This window comes from Carcharodon carcharias, chromosome 2, assembly GCF_017639515.1.
Source record: "Carcharodon carcharias isolate sCarCar2 chromosome 2, sCarCar2.pri, whole genome shotgun sequence".
In the NCBI taxonomy this organism is placed as follows: domain Eukaryota; kingdom Metazoa; phylum Chordata; class Chondrichthyes; order Lamniformes; family Lamnidae; genus Carcharodon; species Carcharodon carcharias.
In genome coordinates this window covers 31,664,342-31,683,586 of record NC_054468.1, presented here as the reverse complement: position 1 = coordinate 31,683,586, position 19,245 = coordinate 31,664,342, and the positions used below count along the sequence as shown (strand labels likewise).

Genomic DNA, 19,245 nt, shown 5'->3' with positions numbered 1-19,245 from the left:
TTAATGCATTCTTTTAAAAGTGCAGCCTATTAGCAAATCTGCTATTTGCTCCATGCAATACCCTGAATCAAATGATCTGCAAGCATTTTCACAAATAAAGCAGTTCAGGTCAGTCATGTTGTGCTTATTGCTAATACAATAAAGTATAAATGGAAACGAGAGGAGGGGCAGAAGAATGAAGGACAAAGGCCTAAGCACTTCAGTAAACCAGTCACACTGCAGACCAGTGCACTAAATCTTCGAACAGGTGGGCTCAAAACACACTGATAAACTAGGTGAAATGAAGTGATCCATCTGAATTGCACTCAGTCTAAACCATTGCACTTTTTGCTTCCATTTCCCTACCAAACAGCACATTTTCTTGCAGTCCCTGACTCAATGAATAATTTCACTAATATGTAAATAAAATCCAGCCAAGATTGAGACAAAAAGCCCTGGAATGTCCTGGATGCCAATTCCAAAGCCATTACACTGAAATCTTGACTGACAGGAACTTGCACCACATACAGGAGATATCGCTAAGCTTCACAGACAATCTGCACATTAAAGAAGTGGAAGCCCTTCCTGTTATTGCAAGGCACAGGGTTTGGAATTTGTGCTTTCAGCACCAGTGGGTTTGGTCAATTGCTTCTTGGGAAAACCAGCAATTCCACAGAAGCAAATGGCCATCCCCTTTACTCCAAACATGTCACAGGCCTCATGGAGTTATGGTGCTCTGCAGAAAAAGGCAGTCACCTGGCAAATACAGATCCTTATAAAATGCCCTGACTGATGCTGTATAAATTACCAGGGGTTGACTGGAGGGATCCACAGCTGCAAAGATCCAGATCGATGGTAATCTTCACCTTGACAGATTAAAAAGCAGCCTGCAAGTAGACTGTGACTTGGGGTTATCCCCAAAAATTCTACTTTGATGGTCAATGGATTCCTTTGTGGCAGTGTCTAGATACATAGCTCTTTTGACAGGTCTTGATACAACATACATGCCTGTTCATACTAAGCAGTGATTTTTTGGGACAGGGAGGGAGCGTAAGTAACCAGTGGGACACACAGTCTCCGAGCATGTTGCTTCATTCTTGGGTCTTTCTGCCTCTGCTGATGGGCACACTTCTGCTCAGCATCATCTTGGGAGGTCAATGCAAGTGATTGAATCTTCCCTGAAAACATGGAGAGCAGAAGGGTGTACCTGGCATCTGTGGGGCTGCAAAGCCTTGGGTTCAAAGACTGGCAACATTTTGGTTAAGCTTCCTGCACATGCGGAAGGTGAAGAGAAAAACTATCAAACCACAGAAATAAAGCTGCAAAGTTTGGAAAATCTTTGCAGGCTAAAACTGCTCCATCATGTAGGTGACTGCATTGCATTGGACTTAAATTGCTGGGCAAAAATCTGTGATTGCATCATTTGCATAAATGCAGGGAGAAATACAGGCTGGTGTCCGAGATGGAGATTCTGGGATGGAGCTACATTATTAAGCAGGGAGTTTATGAAGATGGATTCCTCCTGGAGGCAGTGCAAATTGAGGATATCCATGTGCAGCATGTTTCAGCTTAAAACTAGAATTAGCTACACATGAATTTCTTCATTAAGGCCTCATGAAAGGCTGCACCAGCAACAAATGGAATACTTGAGTATCGCACTAAAATGTCAGCCTTTGTGGCATTTTAAAAGCAGGAAAGCTAATATGAAATTGTATTTCATTCCTGAACTTCCATTTTGCAAAATTTGACTCGTAAACAACAGCGCAACCTAACTTAGAACCAAGTCATGTGGGAAGAATGAGCTAAAGGTAGATATTAGCAAACTTTAGTGCAGTAGAATGGTACGATAGAAATAGCAATGACAAGCGTTACAAGAGAAGTACATTACAAAAGTGTATGCGTGTGAAAAATTTAATTATAGTCAGACGGCTGCCAGCTGTAACTTCTCAAACTTTTGACAGAATATCGAGAAAATAAATCATCATTTTTCTCTGGAGGGAAATTGAAGTTTAAACAGAACAGTTGACTACTTAATAAATAGCAATCTTGCTATTCAAATATTAATTAAAGTTACTAGCCTTAATGTACATGAAATTCATAATTCTTTCCTCCTCGGTACCAAATGCTGTACAGTTCTCACAGCAAGCTGCAGATAACGTTAACACAACCAGGTACAATTTAATGAGAGGAGGTTCACAAGTTTCAAATCAATGAAGTTAAATTGCAGCAGTACTGCACCAGCTGAAACCATGCCTGAAGAAATTTGTGTGTAGCACTATGCTTAAGACACCAGTCATGTGCAAGACATTTTGACATAAGATGATGGAGCAAGCTGGGACACCAATGGGCTGCACACAGCAGATGGGGCAAAGCTTCTCAATAGGGGTCAGTTAAGCAATTATTAGATTTACCCAGAGAACATTCCCTCAGGGAAGTGCCTCTTACCTTGAGGTTTTAATTGAGCACCAGTGAACAGAGAACAGGCACATTCACCACAGAAAAGAGGAGAAATTGATTTGATTTTTAAATGTGGGCATATCACCCTAAACTGCTCTCTCAAACATCATGGGGAGGCAGTGGAATAGTGGTATTGTCACAGGACAGGTATTCCAGAGACCCAGGGTAATGCTCTGGGGACCCAGGTTCATATCTCACCAAAATCTGGAATTAAAAGTCTGATTATGACCATGAAACCAATTGTCGCAAAAAACCATCTGGTTCTCTAATGCCCTTTAGGGAAGGAAATCTGCTGTCCTTACCTGGTCTGGCCTACATCTGACTTCAGAGCCACAGCAATGTGGTTGACTCTTGAATGTCCTCTGAACAAGAACAAGGGCAATTAGGGATGGACAATAAGTGCTGGCCTAGGCAGTGACACCCACACTCCATTAAAGAATTTTAAAAAGCAGCTGATTATAAATAAGATAGGAATACAGCAGAAATATATGTATGTATTTTAGAAAGGAACATATCACTCAAGTTTCCAATACAACAAATGACCTTGCCAAAACAAAAACAGAATTACCTGGAAAAACTCAGCAGGTCTGGCAGCATCGGCGGAGAAGAAAAGAGTTGACGTTTCGAGTCCTCATGACCCTTCGACAGAACTTGAAGTTCTGTCGAAGGGTCATGAGGACTCGAAACGTCAACTCTTTTCTTCTCCGCCGATGCTGCCAGACCTGCTGAGTTTTTCCAGGTAATTCTGTTTTTGTTTTGGATTTCCAGCATCCGCAGTTTTTTTGTTTTTACCTTGCCAAAAGCCTGTTATGACCCAGAGGCATAATGTAGGGCACATCTGGCAGCAGAAAGAGCGTGCACATTAGAGTTGGCAGCAAAAACCTTATGACCAACTCAGCTGCTTAATTTCTAAGCTGGTGACAAATAATACATTATTTAAAAGGAGGTTGGGGAAAGGGGTAAAGAGAGGGGAATTGAGAACTGCAAGTAAAAATATTTATGCATCAATAAGTTCAGAACCATGGACAGTATGCAACTCCTACAGCTTTATTACCAGTTATACAAATGCACCATCACTCAAAACATCATTTATAAAGCACCTTCCTAATATAGTTCAAAGAAAAGGATGTGAAACCAAGGTAGATGATGCAAGATAAATTCATCAAAAACTTGATCAAAGAAAAAGATTTAAGGAGGGTTTTCAATGAGAAGGTGGTAAACAGTAATGATGAGCAAATTGTGGAGCATGGGAAAGAGATAGGTATGGAGAGTAGATGATGCACAAGTCAGTAAGAGAATTGGAGAGATGGCAACAGGTTTATAGAGCTGGAGGAATTTACAGAGTGTAAAAAAGGTATTAAGGAATTCAATTACAAACATGAGAATTTAAATTTTCAGGCACTGGCAGACTTGGGGCCAATATGTCAGCAAAGGCAGGTAAGAATAACAAGCAGGGTGTAAGCTTGGGTATGGGCAGCAGGTTTTGCATCAGCTGAACTTAAGAGAATCAAGGATGTAGGCTAGCAAGAGCAATGGAATAGCCTGGTAGTGATAAATGTATGTTTGATTTAGTGCAAGATGGCTGATGTAGGGGCAGTGCCAGGCAATGTTCTGGAAGCGGAATAGCAGTCGTAGTGATGGAGAGAATAATCCACCCATACTGCATATTTGCTCCTTTCCAGTGCCCTCAGCAGTCACAATCCACTAATTTCCAATGCTCTCATTGACAAGATACTGCTGTGTAATCTCCAATAACCTCAGTGTACAGACACGACAAGGCTACCTGCAACACTTCACACGTGTAGTCAACAGACAGTAGGGACCTGTAACATTGGTGATCAACAAGCACTTTTCTAAGATGAGATCCTCAGGAAGAAAACAACATTGTAAATGCCCTCAAACCCTTCATGGCTGCCCATATAGGCAAGTTTGTGATTTCATCTGGACTGCATGAGAAGAGGACTTTGCACTGCATATATTTTAACATGTTATTTAGTCTATAACAATGTTTAAATGAAAAAAGATTTAAAAAAGAGACCTGAAAGAGTTTTGAATGCAAAGTCCCATTGTTTCATTGTGATTAGTGTCATTCATGATCTTAGGACATCCCAAGGCACTTTTACAGCCAAGTACATTTTGAAGTGCAGTCACTGCTCATATTGTAGGAAGTGTTGGATTACAGAAAAATAAATCTGCAAAATGGTTTGAATAAATAACCCAGAACCCAGCCTGGAATAGATGGGCAAATTCTGAGCATCTATACCACAATATAAAATAGCATCGGAGGTGTGGAACGGGTTTTCTACATTTGTCAGTCCAGTCTAAGCATTGCATAATTCAATAGTTGCTCATGAGGCACATTAAAATCTAGATTGCAAAGGTCAGCATGCTTTTTCTTTGAATGCTGTCGATATCAAATTTGCAACTGATGCTCACTCCCAAGGAAAAAGTGCTTCTCGAGATGCAGAATGGTCTTGAGCTTGATCGATTGAACTTAAAAGCCTAGTATTTGCCACCACAATGTCATTTAAAACAGGAGCACAAGTGGTAAAGTCAGGGCACAGGGAGGCAACCTAGATACAAGAGTCCACTGATAAAGAACATGAGAACCAGGAGAGTTCTGGTATCTGTGATGAACAGGGAGTCTACAACCGTGGGAGGTTTGAAGGGGCAATCTTACTGGAACGAAGGAGAAGGCCCAAGAAATTTCAACACTCCTATGAATCTTTGAAACAGCACTCAGGCCAAATGGTTAATCTTCCAATTTCTGATAAGTGTCTGACTTGAATTTATTAAAAATATAAGTCCAATGGGTGTAGATAGCAAGTTAAGATGTCCGATTTGAAGTAGCTTTGTTCACTGTATTTTAATTTCTTTAACATGACTGACAACTTAAGGTGGCATTCAGGTGCTTCGATTTTTGAGTAGTAAAATTCTTGTTTCTAAACAGCGAACCTATCAACTTCATTGTTTCAGTAAATACCTGTTTTCTCTTCAGATTTCCAAAAAGTAAAAATAAAAATGTTACTGGTCTACACCACTGTCATTGCGTACTGTATTCTCTCAAAATATTGCTTGCTGATGAAACAATGCTACTATCTCACCACACCCCTCAAACATCGCAAAACACTTGGCATATGATTACATCTGTAGGGTACAAACAGCAATGAGATGAATGAGTAACCAGCTTTTGCTCGTACTGGTTGAATTATCAGGTCACCCTGAGAGCTCCACCCTTTACAAACAATACTAAGACATTGTTTTATAGTAGTTCCTATGGAGATTAACAAACAGAGCTCAGTTTTCATTCATTCATGGGATGTGGGCTTCGCTGGCAGGGCCAGCAGTTATTGGCTTTGAGAAGATGGTGGTGAGCTGCCTCCTTGAGCTACTGCAGTCCATGTGGTGTAGCTATACCCACAGTGCTGTTAGGAAGGGGGTTCCAGGATTTTGACACAGCAACAGTGAAGGGACGGCGATATATTTCCAAGTCAGCATGCTGAGTGACTTGAAGGGGAGCTTCCAGTTGGTGGGTGCTCCCATCTATCTGCTGCCCTTCTCCTTCTAGATGGTAGGGGATTTAGAAGCTGCTGTCTAAGGAACCTTGGTGAATTCCTGCAGTGCACCTTATAGATAGTACACACTGCTGCTGTGCGTTGGTGATGGAGGGAGTGGATGGGGTGCCAATCAAGCAGGCTGGTTTGTCTGGGAGAGTGTCAAGCTTCTTGAGTGTTATGGAAGCTGCACTCATCCAGGCAAGTGGGGAGTATTCCATCACACTCCTGACTTGTGCCTTGTAGATGGTGGACAGGCTTTGGGGAGTCAGAAGGTGAGTTACTCATCGCAGGATTCCATCATTGAGGAAGGGGATATTTGCGGAGCCTCCTCCTCCAGTGAGTTGTTTAATTGTCCACCACCATTCATAACTGGATGTGGCAGGACTGCAGAGCTTAGATCTGATCAGCTGGTTGTGGGGTCACTTAGCTCTGTCTATCAGTGGCTGCTAATGCTGTTTGGCATGCAAGCACTCCTGTGTTATAGCTTCACCATGTTGACAACTCATTTTTAGGTACGCCTTGTGCTGCTCCTGGCATGCCCTCCTGCACTCTTCATTGAACCAGGGTTGACCCCCTGGCTTGATGGTGAGGGTAGAGTGGGGGATATACCAGGCCATGAGGTTACAGATTGTGTTCGAGTGCAATTCTGCTGCTGCTGGTGACCCACAGTGCCTCATGGATGCCCAGTCTTGAGTTGCTGGATCTGTTCGAAATCTTACTCATTTAGCATGGTGATAGTGCCACACAACACAATGTAGAGTAACCTCAACATGAAGGCGAGACTTCACCTCCACAGCAGCTGTGCAGTGGTCACTGCTACTGATACTGTCATGGATAGATGCATCTGCAGCAGGTAGGTTGGGAGGATGAGAGTCAAGTAAATTTTTCCATCTTGTTCACTCCATCACCACCTGCCACGGACCGAGTCTAGCAGCTACATCCCTGACGACTCGGCAAGCTCGGTCAGTAGCAGTGCCACCGCACCACTTTTGGTGATGGACATTGAAATACCTCACCCAGAGTACATTCTGCACCCTTGCCACCCTCAGTGCTTCCTCCAAATAGTGCTCAAAATGGAGGAGCACTGATTCATCAGCGAGAGAGGGCAGTACGTGGTAATCAGCAGAAGGTTTCCTTGCCCACGTTTGAACTGATGCCATGAGACTTCGTGGGGTCTGGAGTTGATGCTGAAGACTCCTGACTGTATGCCACTGTGCCTGTTAATGGCACAGCTGATGGTAAATGCCGAGTTATTCAAATCCCAAAGGGAAACTTGAAACAACTGCCGCATGTTTTTCAGATTGTATGAATTTTGAGATGCATGCCTTGAATTCAGTAGTAATAAGACCAAGTCTTACAGGTTTTACAAATCTAGATTAAATATTTATTAAGAGAAATGATATATATCCACAAATTACTATAACTTCTAAATCCCCAAATCAATCTAACTCAGAGTTACACTTTCGTAAGGCAACAGTGAGATGCACAGATTTTAAAAGACTCAGACAAAGAAACGCGATACTTTGAATCTGACTTGTTCAGGATGAGTTTTCTTAACTTCAGTCCTTTGAACACAGCAGCTTGAGGGCTAGATGCTGAAGGCTTTTCACACTTGTTAGGTCTCAAAATGCTTGATCTTACACGGCATTTGCTCCTTTCTACATATTTTCCCCTTTTGAATGCAAATTCCTATTGTTTCACTATGTCTTTGGGCTTTAGCTCCCTGATCATAAACATTTATCATAGCAGTAAGTTTTACCAGTTATCGTTGGGAAAAATAAAAGCAGACTGGCTGGGATTTTCTGGCCCCATCACAGGCAAGGTGATGCCCCAGCCTGAAGCCCATTGACTTGCGGCGGGACCAGAAGATCCCAGAGGCAGTTGGGTGTGGAAAATCCCGCCCACTGTTTCTAAATTTCACCTGGCTAGGTGACACATTTCACCCTTGCTGACAACAATCTAGTCTGGTTTATTTAAAAATACAAATGTCCTTTTACCAACTTCCCTTATGCTACCATGGTCACATCAAAGCCTTCAGACCAGCTGCCTTTAATCCAATTAAGTCACACACACACATACAGGTACATCCCACTATTACTCTATTTTACAATAAATTCCAGTAATATTATGAATATTATTATATCGTCCTGACAGTGCTGCCACCTCTGCTGGGTCTGTCCTGCCAGTGGGACAGGACATACCCAGAGATGGTGATAGTGGTGTCTGGGGCAGTATCTGTAAGATATGATTCCATGAGGGTGACTATGTCGGGTTGTTGCTTGAACTAGTCTGAGAGACAGCTGTTCCATCACAATGTTAGATAATACCTCTAACATTATAGTCCCTGATTGCTGCACTGGAAGAGCCAACCCAAATTATATACTCAAGTCTTGGACTGGGGTTGAAACCCACAACCTTTTAACTCAAGAGGCAAGAGTGCTGTTTATAAGCCTACAGTGTTATATTTTTCTAAAGGTTTTTTTTCCATTGACTCATAATAACCACAATTTACTCATGAAAATAATATTACACAAGTTACACAGCACATTTCAGAAAGGAGGTGACATCATGAGCTGATCAAACCAACCTCAAAACAAAACTGTAAACGAAACTCCAGATTACTACTTTAACTAGCTAAATTCGACACTGAACCCTCAGGCTGCCAGTCACGAAAAAGACATTACCCTAGGCTGACTGGTTTGCTAAGTTTTCAGCTCACTCACCAATTTAGAAAAACATTACAGTAATAAAGCCACTCAACTGACTAGTTTTATTAGTTATATTGTCTCTAAGCTACAAAAATTCAAAAACTTGGTTCCCTGATGGCCATTAGTCAAGTGACTGTACTTAACTGTACAATCCAGCACATAGTGAAAATTCTGTGCTCAATTCATGCACTTTGTAGAGTAAGTCGGCTCTGGTTAGATTGGCATTGTGCATAACAATCAACTTTAGCACCCCTTGATTTGGGAGCAAACAAAAATCAGTTCCCTCCTTGATGACTAACCAAGTGTGCTCACTGCTACTAGGAACTGCACACGATTGCGTTTGAAATGAGGACAGGGTCTTGGTTATAACTTACTCTTTATGAAAAACAGACCAGGTACAGTAAGACAACCCCAGACTTGTTTCCTAGCAGAGTTCGATGCAGGGCAAGGGAATAAAGAGAGAAAATACTAAATCAAAAAATAAGAATTAATCACTTTCGTTTTACTGAGTATAAATTCTATTTCTGTGCCAAGCTACACAGAGTCACTAAAAATTTGGGGTGATTATGAGAATACAAATTCTGGCATATTTCATTGTGTGTCAAGAATTTAACTGTGAAAATCAGTAGGTGTCACAGGGTTTTCTCTTCATTAACATTAACATATGCAAAATGCTTTGGGTGAACTGAACTCCATGCCCAGCTTCCCAAAATGCACTCCCAATATGAGGAACTCCATGCCTGGATTGTGCACTTGTAAAAATCTCCCAGGTAGTGGTACTAAAAACCAGTATCTATTCCAACTAACAGAAGGCCCAAGAGCCAGTAAACTAGATCTGGGAGACAGAAACTAAGAATGTCATATCTAAACCATTAGGTCAGTTAATAAAGGTAGAAAGAAAGAATATGGGACAAAGCAAACAAATCCATAGCTTTCAGGATGTGGGCAATGCTAGCAAGCCCATAATTACTGCCAATTGCCAAGTTTCCTGAAGGCTGCAAATGGATCTCATCCTGCTTGAGATGGTGTTCCCACCATGGCATTAAGCAGGCAATTCCAAGATATTTACTGCTGGTCAAAATCTAAGTTAGAATTGGGCGACAGTCGAACTTCATGTGTAAGTCGATATTTAGTAGTTAGATTTTAGCTCCACTTTACCATTTTTATGCTATATTCACTTGCAATAATTAACAAGGTCAAGGAAGACATTTCAATGCAAACATGTGGCTGAAGGAGCCATTTTGTACCCTGTGTTAACCACATGTATAAATCAAACTGTATTCGGTAGTGGCCAGTCATGAAACAGGTGATGGTAAAAATAAGGAACCTTGATTGATTCATTAATATTTATAACTCAATGTAATCAATAATAATCATAATAGATTTGGTTTCCATTTAAGTTTTAATGTATAATCATTGTATAAGTTTTAAGTTTTCTCACATGCTCTCTTTCATGAAAAAATGCAGTTTCAGCTGAAAGGAATGAAGAAAACTCATTCCAGAAGCCTGATATGATCCATGAGGTAGTACACCATGGCCTTGCTTGGTCTAGCCTAATGAATAAAGAGTTGTTCAAAATCAAGAAAAAAGTGAGAATAACCCCATTGCATTCCTGATACCGAGGCCAAATGGTCTCAGGAGGAAAGGTACAAGTGAAAGCTAACCAAATTTACCTAGCAACAGCTAGAGCCAATGATTAAGCTAACACTGGCCTAACTCTGGCGTATGATGGTCGTACAGGAGTTAAAGAGAGGTCCCATAAGGTTTCATTGCGAGTCAAATTTTGGAGGCTTGAGTACGAACCCCGTGTTAATCTCTGCAAGTGGGTTTGAAATCAAGAGACCCAAGGAGGTGAACGTGACTCACACGTCAATGGACTGCGCAACTGGCTGAAGCTGTAAACACCATTGTACAAAGTGTACCTTTTATTCAATTAACCTTCTAAAACTTACTATCCAGAATCCTGTTTTGCCTTAATTGGTTAGTCTCAGCTGCGCAAAACGTAGATTAAGTTACTGACAATTGCTGGCAATTAGAGTTGTTGAAATCAAATTAATGACAATGAGTACTAATGGTATCCATAGTTACCTAAAATATCAACAGGAGACAATTGTGTTCTCACAACCTTGCTGCTCTTGTCCTTTTCATCAGTACAAGTGCCAGGGAGGAAAACGCTGTCAAAATAACCTTGACAAGTCACTACAGTACAGCTTCCAGCGAAAATGAGGTGGATACAGAGTACAATGATAGGGGCACCCATCAAGTGAACTGCTACATCCTGAATCATATGAAGCTTTGAGTGCTGTTCTATCTGTCCAGGCAAGTGGTGAGTATTCCAGACCACTGACTTGAGCCTTATGTGGCAAGGCTGAGTCAGTCATCAGTCATCAGAGAATGTAGTTTCTTTCTTGATCTGTGTAGCCAGAGTGTTGATATCACTTAAGTTTCTGTACTATGCAGTGACAATCCCCAGGACATTGATGATAGCCATCTCAGTAGTGGTGGTTCTGTTGAAAATCAAGTGAAGGCGGCTGGGCTTGATCTTATTTGAGACAGTGATAACCTGGAATTTACATGATGTGAATGTTACCTGCCACTAATCAGCAATAGGCTGGATATTGCCCAAGTCTATTGTATCAGCAGCAAAAGATTTGCCCCCCCAAACCTAATGAAGAGGGAAGGTTATTAATGAAGATGAGGATAGGTGGGTTGAGAAGATGCTCAAGGAATTTCTGCCTTCATTAACCAACAGCTATTAGCATCTACCTTTTAATCATTCATGACTCCAACAAATGGGAGATTTTCGCCTGAACCTACTTGACTTCAGTTTTGGTGAAGCTCCTTGGTGACACTCAGTCAAGTGTTACCTCACTGTCAATAGCAGCTACTTGATTCTCCTCTGCCAATCAGCTTTAGTATCCATACCTGGTTTAAGACTCTCATGAGGCCTGGAACTGACTGTTCTGGCAGATACTACAGTGCATTATTTGATTGTACTTACAGTCCAGCTCTAATGAAGGAGGTGAATGGTCCAGTGCAGGGTACTGATCAAGTCATTGTCCTGGATATTACCAAACTTAATGTTGTTGCAGCTGTAACCATCCAGCTCGCTGGGAGAATGATACTTTGCTTTTGGTAAGCTTTGCAGATGCAGAAAGCACTTTTGATGATCAGGAGCCAAGTTACTCATTGCAAAGTACCCAGTCTATACCTAACTCCTGTGCCATGGTGTTACTATGAGCGGTACAGTTAAGCTTCCAGTCAACGGTGACCAACCCCCGCCCCACCAAAGGTATTTTTGATGGTGCTGTCAGGGAAGGCGGCTAGATTTTTAAATATCTGAAAACAGCAAAACTTCTTCAGCAGAAGAAAACACCCCCATCATTTAACAGAATAGTTTTACTAAATGACTGTTGACATCCGAAGACCTAATAGGCTCTTAGATAAGTACCAATGATGTCACAAAAAAATTGAATTTTAAATTTCCCTTTTTATTCCAGGCTTAAAATATAACACTGCAGATCAGGCTCCCAACATGTCTTAGCTGCAATCTTCCTCAGCCTTGAACTCAAATGGTAATGCGATACCATCTATACGATATAGAGTTGGAAAGCACCTGGAATGCCAGTCAGAAACTGTCAAGTATGTCTTAAACCCAACTCCTTACAATATAGTTCTCATTCTGAAGCTCACCTGCAGTTCTTTATCCAAGGAGGCAACATCAAAATTCAAAAGCAAACAAAAGCATAGAAGCAACAAAATCATTAGCTATGGGTAGGCTTGGATAGAAGAAAAAAAAAATGCCTAAAAAAAACTGTCAATCTACCATTCTCTCTCATTTGTTCTACTAGCAGTACTTTGTTGGCCGTAAAGTGCTTTGGAATGCCCAGTGGTCATGAAAGGTGCCACATAAATGCAAGTCCTTTTTTTTAATACTTTTAATTATTCTGCAATTGGAGCATCTAATTTTCCAGAGATCATTTTCTACACTTCACTGCGACCCAATGTCCATATGGATATTACGCAAGTGTAGTCAAGCAGCATTTATATAGTTGACAGGTGGCATTTGTGACTTGCACATTAAAGATGCTCTGAAAGAGTATTTTATAGATGAGATTTAAAAATCAGTGCTGCACTCGTACTAAGACTCAAACAATGTTAATTGTGCAAAGTAATCTTTAAAATACTGTTGGCTAATTTCCTGCCAATGCAGCAGAGGGCAGTATAAATCCAAATAATGTACACTATGCCATAAAAATGAAGGAAACTAGCTTTCAAATATTGCTCTAAATTACTGTCACTGCTAATCTTTTCAATTCACATCAAGGCTCATAGTTGACTTTGACAACCCTGGAAAAGTTTGGATTCACCCTGACATAACAGAAATGTATGATGTCGCAAAACAAAAAAAAAATTGACAGCTGAATTAATTATATACATTAGCTAGATTTGGGGGTGTATATTTAGAATTTTAGGACTGAGTATAATTAACGTAAATATCTAATTAGTACATTCTCATTGGGATCTGATGCAGCCACAAAGGTTAGAACAAGGGAGAAGTTATATCTACTCATTACATTTACATAAGAGTTATAGTTTCCCACCATATGTAATGTACAAAATGAAGAAGTTCAGTCAGAACTAAATATTGAATATTGTAATTCCTCCACTGTTCAAGAGTTGTCATGTTTAAGATTAAGTAATTACACAGCACCCAATAGAGTTATCTAGTTATGGAAGTACCGTTAGTTTGTAAAATCCTAGCTGCAAAGTAACTGGTATAAGTTATTATTGAAAACAAAAATAAAAAAACTGGTAGTGATCCTCAAGCAAGAGTGATTTTTCTTCAGTTTTAATCAGAACCCAGTCCTGCACACAATAGGTAGTTCCAAACACAAGTAAAACACAAGGACTTGAGCACAATCTAAGCTGATACCTCAGTGGAGTATAGACGGTGTGCTGTGTTGCCAATGATGCTATCTTTTGGATGAGACATTAAACCACATCTGGTGTAACTGTTCAGGTAGATGGCAACAGATTCTATGGTATTACTTGAAAAGCAGCAAGGAGTTCTCCTATAGTCATTCCTCGTACACCACCACCAAAATCGATTCACTGGCCATTTATTAGATTTACTGTCTGTGGACACTTGTACAAACTTACCTTCACCTTTGTCTGCACAACAACATCGTCTATAATTCAAAAGTATTTAATTTCCTGAGAATCGCTTTGTGATGGTCAAGAGTACGTAAAAAGCACTATACAAATGTTCTTTCTTTCTCATTTGAAGGTTGAAAATGGCCTGCTGTAGCTACCTACCCATTGGCTACAATTTTCAAGACAGTTCAGGGATGCTTGTTAACAATGCAAAAATTTACTGGGAAAATCCATTATGATGTCAATATTTACTTTGGATTCATTCTCAATGCTCATTCAGGTAACAAACCTCAAAAACTCTGGGCCCAAGACACCAAATGCAATCAAAGAAATACATGAAAATTGCAGCCAATTTGCAGCAATTGTAAATGAAGCTTTGTACAGATTCGGGAGTGTGCATCCAAACAATTTTATTAAGTACCAATTTGAGCGCAGACATTTGAGTCAGAAAACACTATCTTATAACGACAAGAGCATAATACCACATAACATATAACAGTTAATCCCATGGAGACAAAACAATAACCCTCTCCGAGAGACAATCGTCTCTGCCTCTTCCCCATTCTCTAATTCCTTTGTGCTCTGTTTGTTTTCACCCTTCTGACCAGCGATACTCTTCAAGATGATAGCATGTATTCCTCAGTTCCTGACTCTGAAGTTTTTCTTCCCCCATTTCCTCTCATTTGTATAAAAGCCACACAAAGACAGCAATATATAAGCTTCTTTGCTGGTTCACTCAGGAACATTCTCTCAATTTTTTTTTAAGGCTGAGAAAACGCTAGAGATGAAAGCAACCTAGGTATAAGAATGGGGGAGATTAGAAAGTGGGAGTGGAATCTGGGAGGGAGAAGGTAGAAAATGCAACCGAAGAGCAAGTAAGGAGGCCCATAGGAGCTGGTAGTAATCCTGATGAATCAAAGAGAGAACACGGATTGCAGGTTGGGGCCAGGAAGGATTTTGCAGATGCAGGGGCTCCAGCGACATGCAGGTAGTCAGAAGATTGATAGGATTTTGCCATCTGTGGACAGGAATGGCAGCATGGCAACACAGTAATGAGGAACTGAGTGTACTAGGTCAGATTTTGGAATGGAACCAGTAGTAGACTGGGTGTGGATGTTTCTGATCATTGGTTTCAACAGGTTTTTCTTAAAATCACATGGGAAGCATAGGAATTATATGAATCACAAACTACTAGCTTGCCCCTGGGCCATCTCCATTTCAGAGTAAACTGTAAACTAGCATTTCACAATTTGTCAAAAGTGGTACTATTCAAAGTTAAGTGCAAATCTGTAAATCCAAGTTGTGAACAGGGAAAGGATCAGTTTAATATTTGAAGAAAAACCCTGAATATGTACAGCCAACCTTCCTGTAAATTGGTTGTGTTGAGAGGACGCACTATTCAAATGCATTCGTGGATAAGAGACAACATTTTGGCTAGTGTACAAGCGTACATGGTTGCCATATGTTGTTGCATGATGACATAATTCTGCTGCTTTCAAGTACAATGCATTTACTACCCTCAAAACCGTAGTAAAATTTTTTTGTCTTAAAAGAAATCCTATAGATATATTCTGATGTGACCAATTGCGCAAGGTCACAAAATCCAACATTAAACTATTATAGATCCCCCAATCCATAATTATTCAAATAGTGTAACTTTGACTTTTACTTCCCAATTACATTTAAGGAATTAGTATGGCTGGTCTGGTTGAGAAAAATAAAATATTTCTCATCCTTTGCTTACAAGATGTTCTTGGAGACATTAACTGCATCAACAAGATGCAGGGCAGTGTGTCCTGCAGTCAGGATCACAGTGAAGCAGTCTGAGAAGAGTGTCCTGCAGTCAGTATTGCAGTGAAGCAGTCTGGGAAGAATGTCCTGCAGTCAGTTCTTGTTGAAAATAACAAGAGTTACATCACAAGATAGCAGCAGAGAGATCAGAACCAGCGCAAGTGCTTCATAAAGTGATGTCAGCAAAAAGGTGAAAGCTGACTGGTGAGTAGTGGGTAAGCGTTTTTCTCCACTTTAAAATAGCTTAAGCTAAGGAAAGGTAAGGGTTCTAGTTTTTATTTCAAGTACATAAATAATTTAATGTTTTTTTTTTAAACTGTATTTATGTAAAAGGGTTTTTCCCCCCAACTAGAGGGATGGCAAGGCAGCTCAGTCCCATGTTATGTACCGCCTGCAACATGTGGGAAGTCCTAGATGGGGTGGGGGGGAAGCAATAGTGCTAGGAGACTCGATAGTAAGGGGAACGGACAGGCATTCCTGCAGCCGTAGAGGTGACTCCAGGATGGCATGTTGTCTCCCTGGTACCAGGGTCAGGGATGTCACTGAACATTACAGGTCATTCTGAAGGGGGTGGGCAAACAGGCAGACATCGTGGTACATGTTGGTGTCAATGACATAGGTAAGAGGGATGAAATCCCGCAAGCAGAATTTAGGGAGCTAGGAAGCAGATTAAAAAACAGGACCTCAAAAGGTAGTAATCTCTGTATTACTTCTCGTGCCACGGGCTAGTGAGTATAGAAATAGGTGGATAGTCCATATGAGTGCGTGGCTGGAGAGATGGTGAAGGAGGGAGGGCTTTAGATTTCTGGGGACGGTGGGGCCTCTACAAGGCAGACGGGTTGCACCTGAACGGGACCATCTTTGCGAGGAGGTTTGCTAGTGCTGTTGGGGAGGGTTTAAACTAATTTGGCAGGGGGGTGGGATCCTGACAGGAGGTTCAGCAGGGGGAGGTACACAGCCAAAATTAGAAGAGAGCAAGTGAGGCTGGAAGGCATAGAAATTATAGGCCAGTTAAGGCACATGGGAGTTTGGCAAGGTTGGATAGTATTGATTTTAATGCAAGGGGTCTGACGAATAAGGCAGATGAGTTGAGGACACAAATTAACACATGGAAGTATGATGTCACTGCTGTTACAGAGACATGGTTGAGAGAGGGGCGGAATTGGCAGCTCAATATTCCAGGATATAGGATCCTCGGGCAATGCAGGGAAGGAGGTAAAAGAGGAGGGGGTATCGCAATATTGATCAAGGAATCAATTACAGCAGTAAGCGGGGGGTGGGGGGACATCTCAGAAGGCTCCTCAAATGAAGCCATATGGGTAGAACTGAAAAACAAAAAGGGAGCAATCACATTGCTCCAAGTGTACTATAGGCCCCCAAACAGTTAGAGAGAAATAGAAGAGCAGATATGTAGAGAAGTGTAAAAATAATAGGGTAGTAATAGTGGGGGATTTCAACTTCCCCAACATTAACTGGGTTAATCACAGTATGATAGGTTTAGAGGTAGCAGAATTCTTAAAATGCATCCAGGAGATTTTAATAAGATCAGATATGATTTGGCCAGAGTGGACTGGAAGCAGCTACTTTTAGGTAAATCTGCATTAGAGAAGTGGGACTCATTCAAAAAGGAATAGGGAGAGTACAGGGCCAACATATTCCAGTCAAGATAAAGGGTGGGACCAACAAATCCAGGGAACCCTGGTTGTCGAGGGATATACAGGATTGGATAAAGAGAAAAAGGGAGGGTTACGGTAGATACTGAGGGTTCAAAACAGCAGAAGCCCTAGAGGAATATAGGATGTGTAGGGGGGACACTTAAAAAGGAAATTAGGAGACCAAAGAGGGGGCATGAAAAAACATAGGATTTTCCTTTATTTTACCTGCCAAAGTTATTTTACAAATACATTAAGAGTAAGAGGATAACTAGGGAAAGAGTAGGGCCCATTAAGGATCATAGTGGTAATTTATGTGGGGAGACAGAAGACATAGGTAGGGTTCTAAATGAATACTTTGTGTCAGTGTTCACAAAGGAGTGGGATGATGTGGGTATGGAAATCAGGCAGAAGGACTGTGATATAATTAAAGAAATTGGCATAGAAAGAGAGGAGGTTCTAAGTGGTCTGGCAGGTTTAAAAGTAGATAAATCTCCAGGCCCGGATGAAATGTATCCCAAGCTGTTGAATGAGATAAGGGAGGAGATAGCAGGGGCGCTGGCAATAATTTTCAATACCTCTCTGGCCACAGGAGAGGTGCCATAGGACAGGAGGACAGCCAATGTGGTACCGTTATTCAAGAAGGGAACTACAGGCCAGTCTAACCTCAGTGGTGAGGAAACTATTGGAAGCAATTCTGATGGACAGAATTAATCTACACTTGGAGAGGCAGGGATTAATCAAGGACAGTCAGCATGGTTTTGTTAAGGGGAGGTCATGTCTGACCAATTTGATTGAATTTTTCGAAGAGGTGACCAGGTGTATAGATGAGGGCAATGAATTTGACGTAGTCTACTTGGACTTCAGCAAGGCTTTTGATAAGGTCCCGCATGGCAGACTGATATTGAAGTTAAGCGCCCATGGGATCCAAGGCAATTTGGATCCAGAATTGGCCGAGTGGCAGGAAGCAGAGGGTGATGGTCAAGGGGTGTTTTTGTGACTGGATGCCAGTGTCCAGTGGGGTTCCACAGGGATCAGTACTGGGTCTCTTGCTGTTTGTGGTACATATAAAAGATTTAGACTTGAATGTAGGAGGGTTGATCAGTAAGTGCGCAGATGGCACAAAAATTGGTGGGGTGGTAAATGGTGAGGAGAATAGCCATAGATTACAAGAGGATATAAATGGGCTGGTCAGATAGGCTGATCAGTGGCAAATGGAATTTAATTCAGATAAGTGTGAGGTGATGCACTTGCGCAGGACAAACAAGGCACGGGAATATTAGATGAATGGTAGGACCCTGGGAAGTACCGAGGATCAAAGGTACCTTGGTGTGCATGTCCACTGGTCCCTTAAAGTAGCGGAACAGGTAGATAACGTGATTAAGAAGGAATGTGGGATACTTGCCTTTACTAGACGAGGTATACAATCTAAGAACAGGGAGGCTATGCTGGAACTATATAAAACACTGGTTTGGCCATAGCTAGAGTTTTGCGTGGAGTTCTGGAATCCGCATTATAGGAAGGATGTGACTGCATTAGAAAGAGAGTGTGCAGAGATTTACTAGGATGTTGCCTGGGCTGGAGAACTTTAGTTATGAGGAGAGACTGGATAGGCTGGGATTATTTTCCTTGGAGCAAAGGAGATTGAGAGGGGACATGATTGAGGCATATAAAATTGAGGGACAAAGATAGGGTAGACAGGAAGGAATTTTTCCCCTTGGTGGAGGAATCAATAACCGGGGGAATAGATTTAAGGTAAGGTCCAGGAGGTTTAGAGGGTGCATGAGGAAGAATTTTTTCACCCAGAGGCCTGAAAGGGTGGTGGAGGCAGAAACCCTCATAACATTTAAGAAGTATTTGGATGTGCACTTGCGATGCCATGGCATTCAAGGCTATAGGCCTTGTGCTGGAAAATGGGATTAGAATAGTTAGATATTTGTTTGA

At 41.3% G+C, this 19,245-nt stretch overlaps 1 protein-coding gene across 7 annotated transcripts in view; it reads right to left on the bottom strand.

Annotated features, from left to right (window-relative positions):
- The window catches only part of dlg1b (discs large MAGUK scaffold protein 1b), a 386,920-nt gene that overhangs the window by 297,006 nt on the left and 70,669 nt on the right, over nt 1-19,245 (bottom strand). The window lies entirely within an intron of this gene.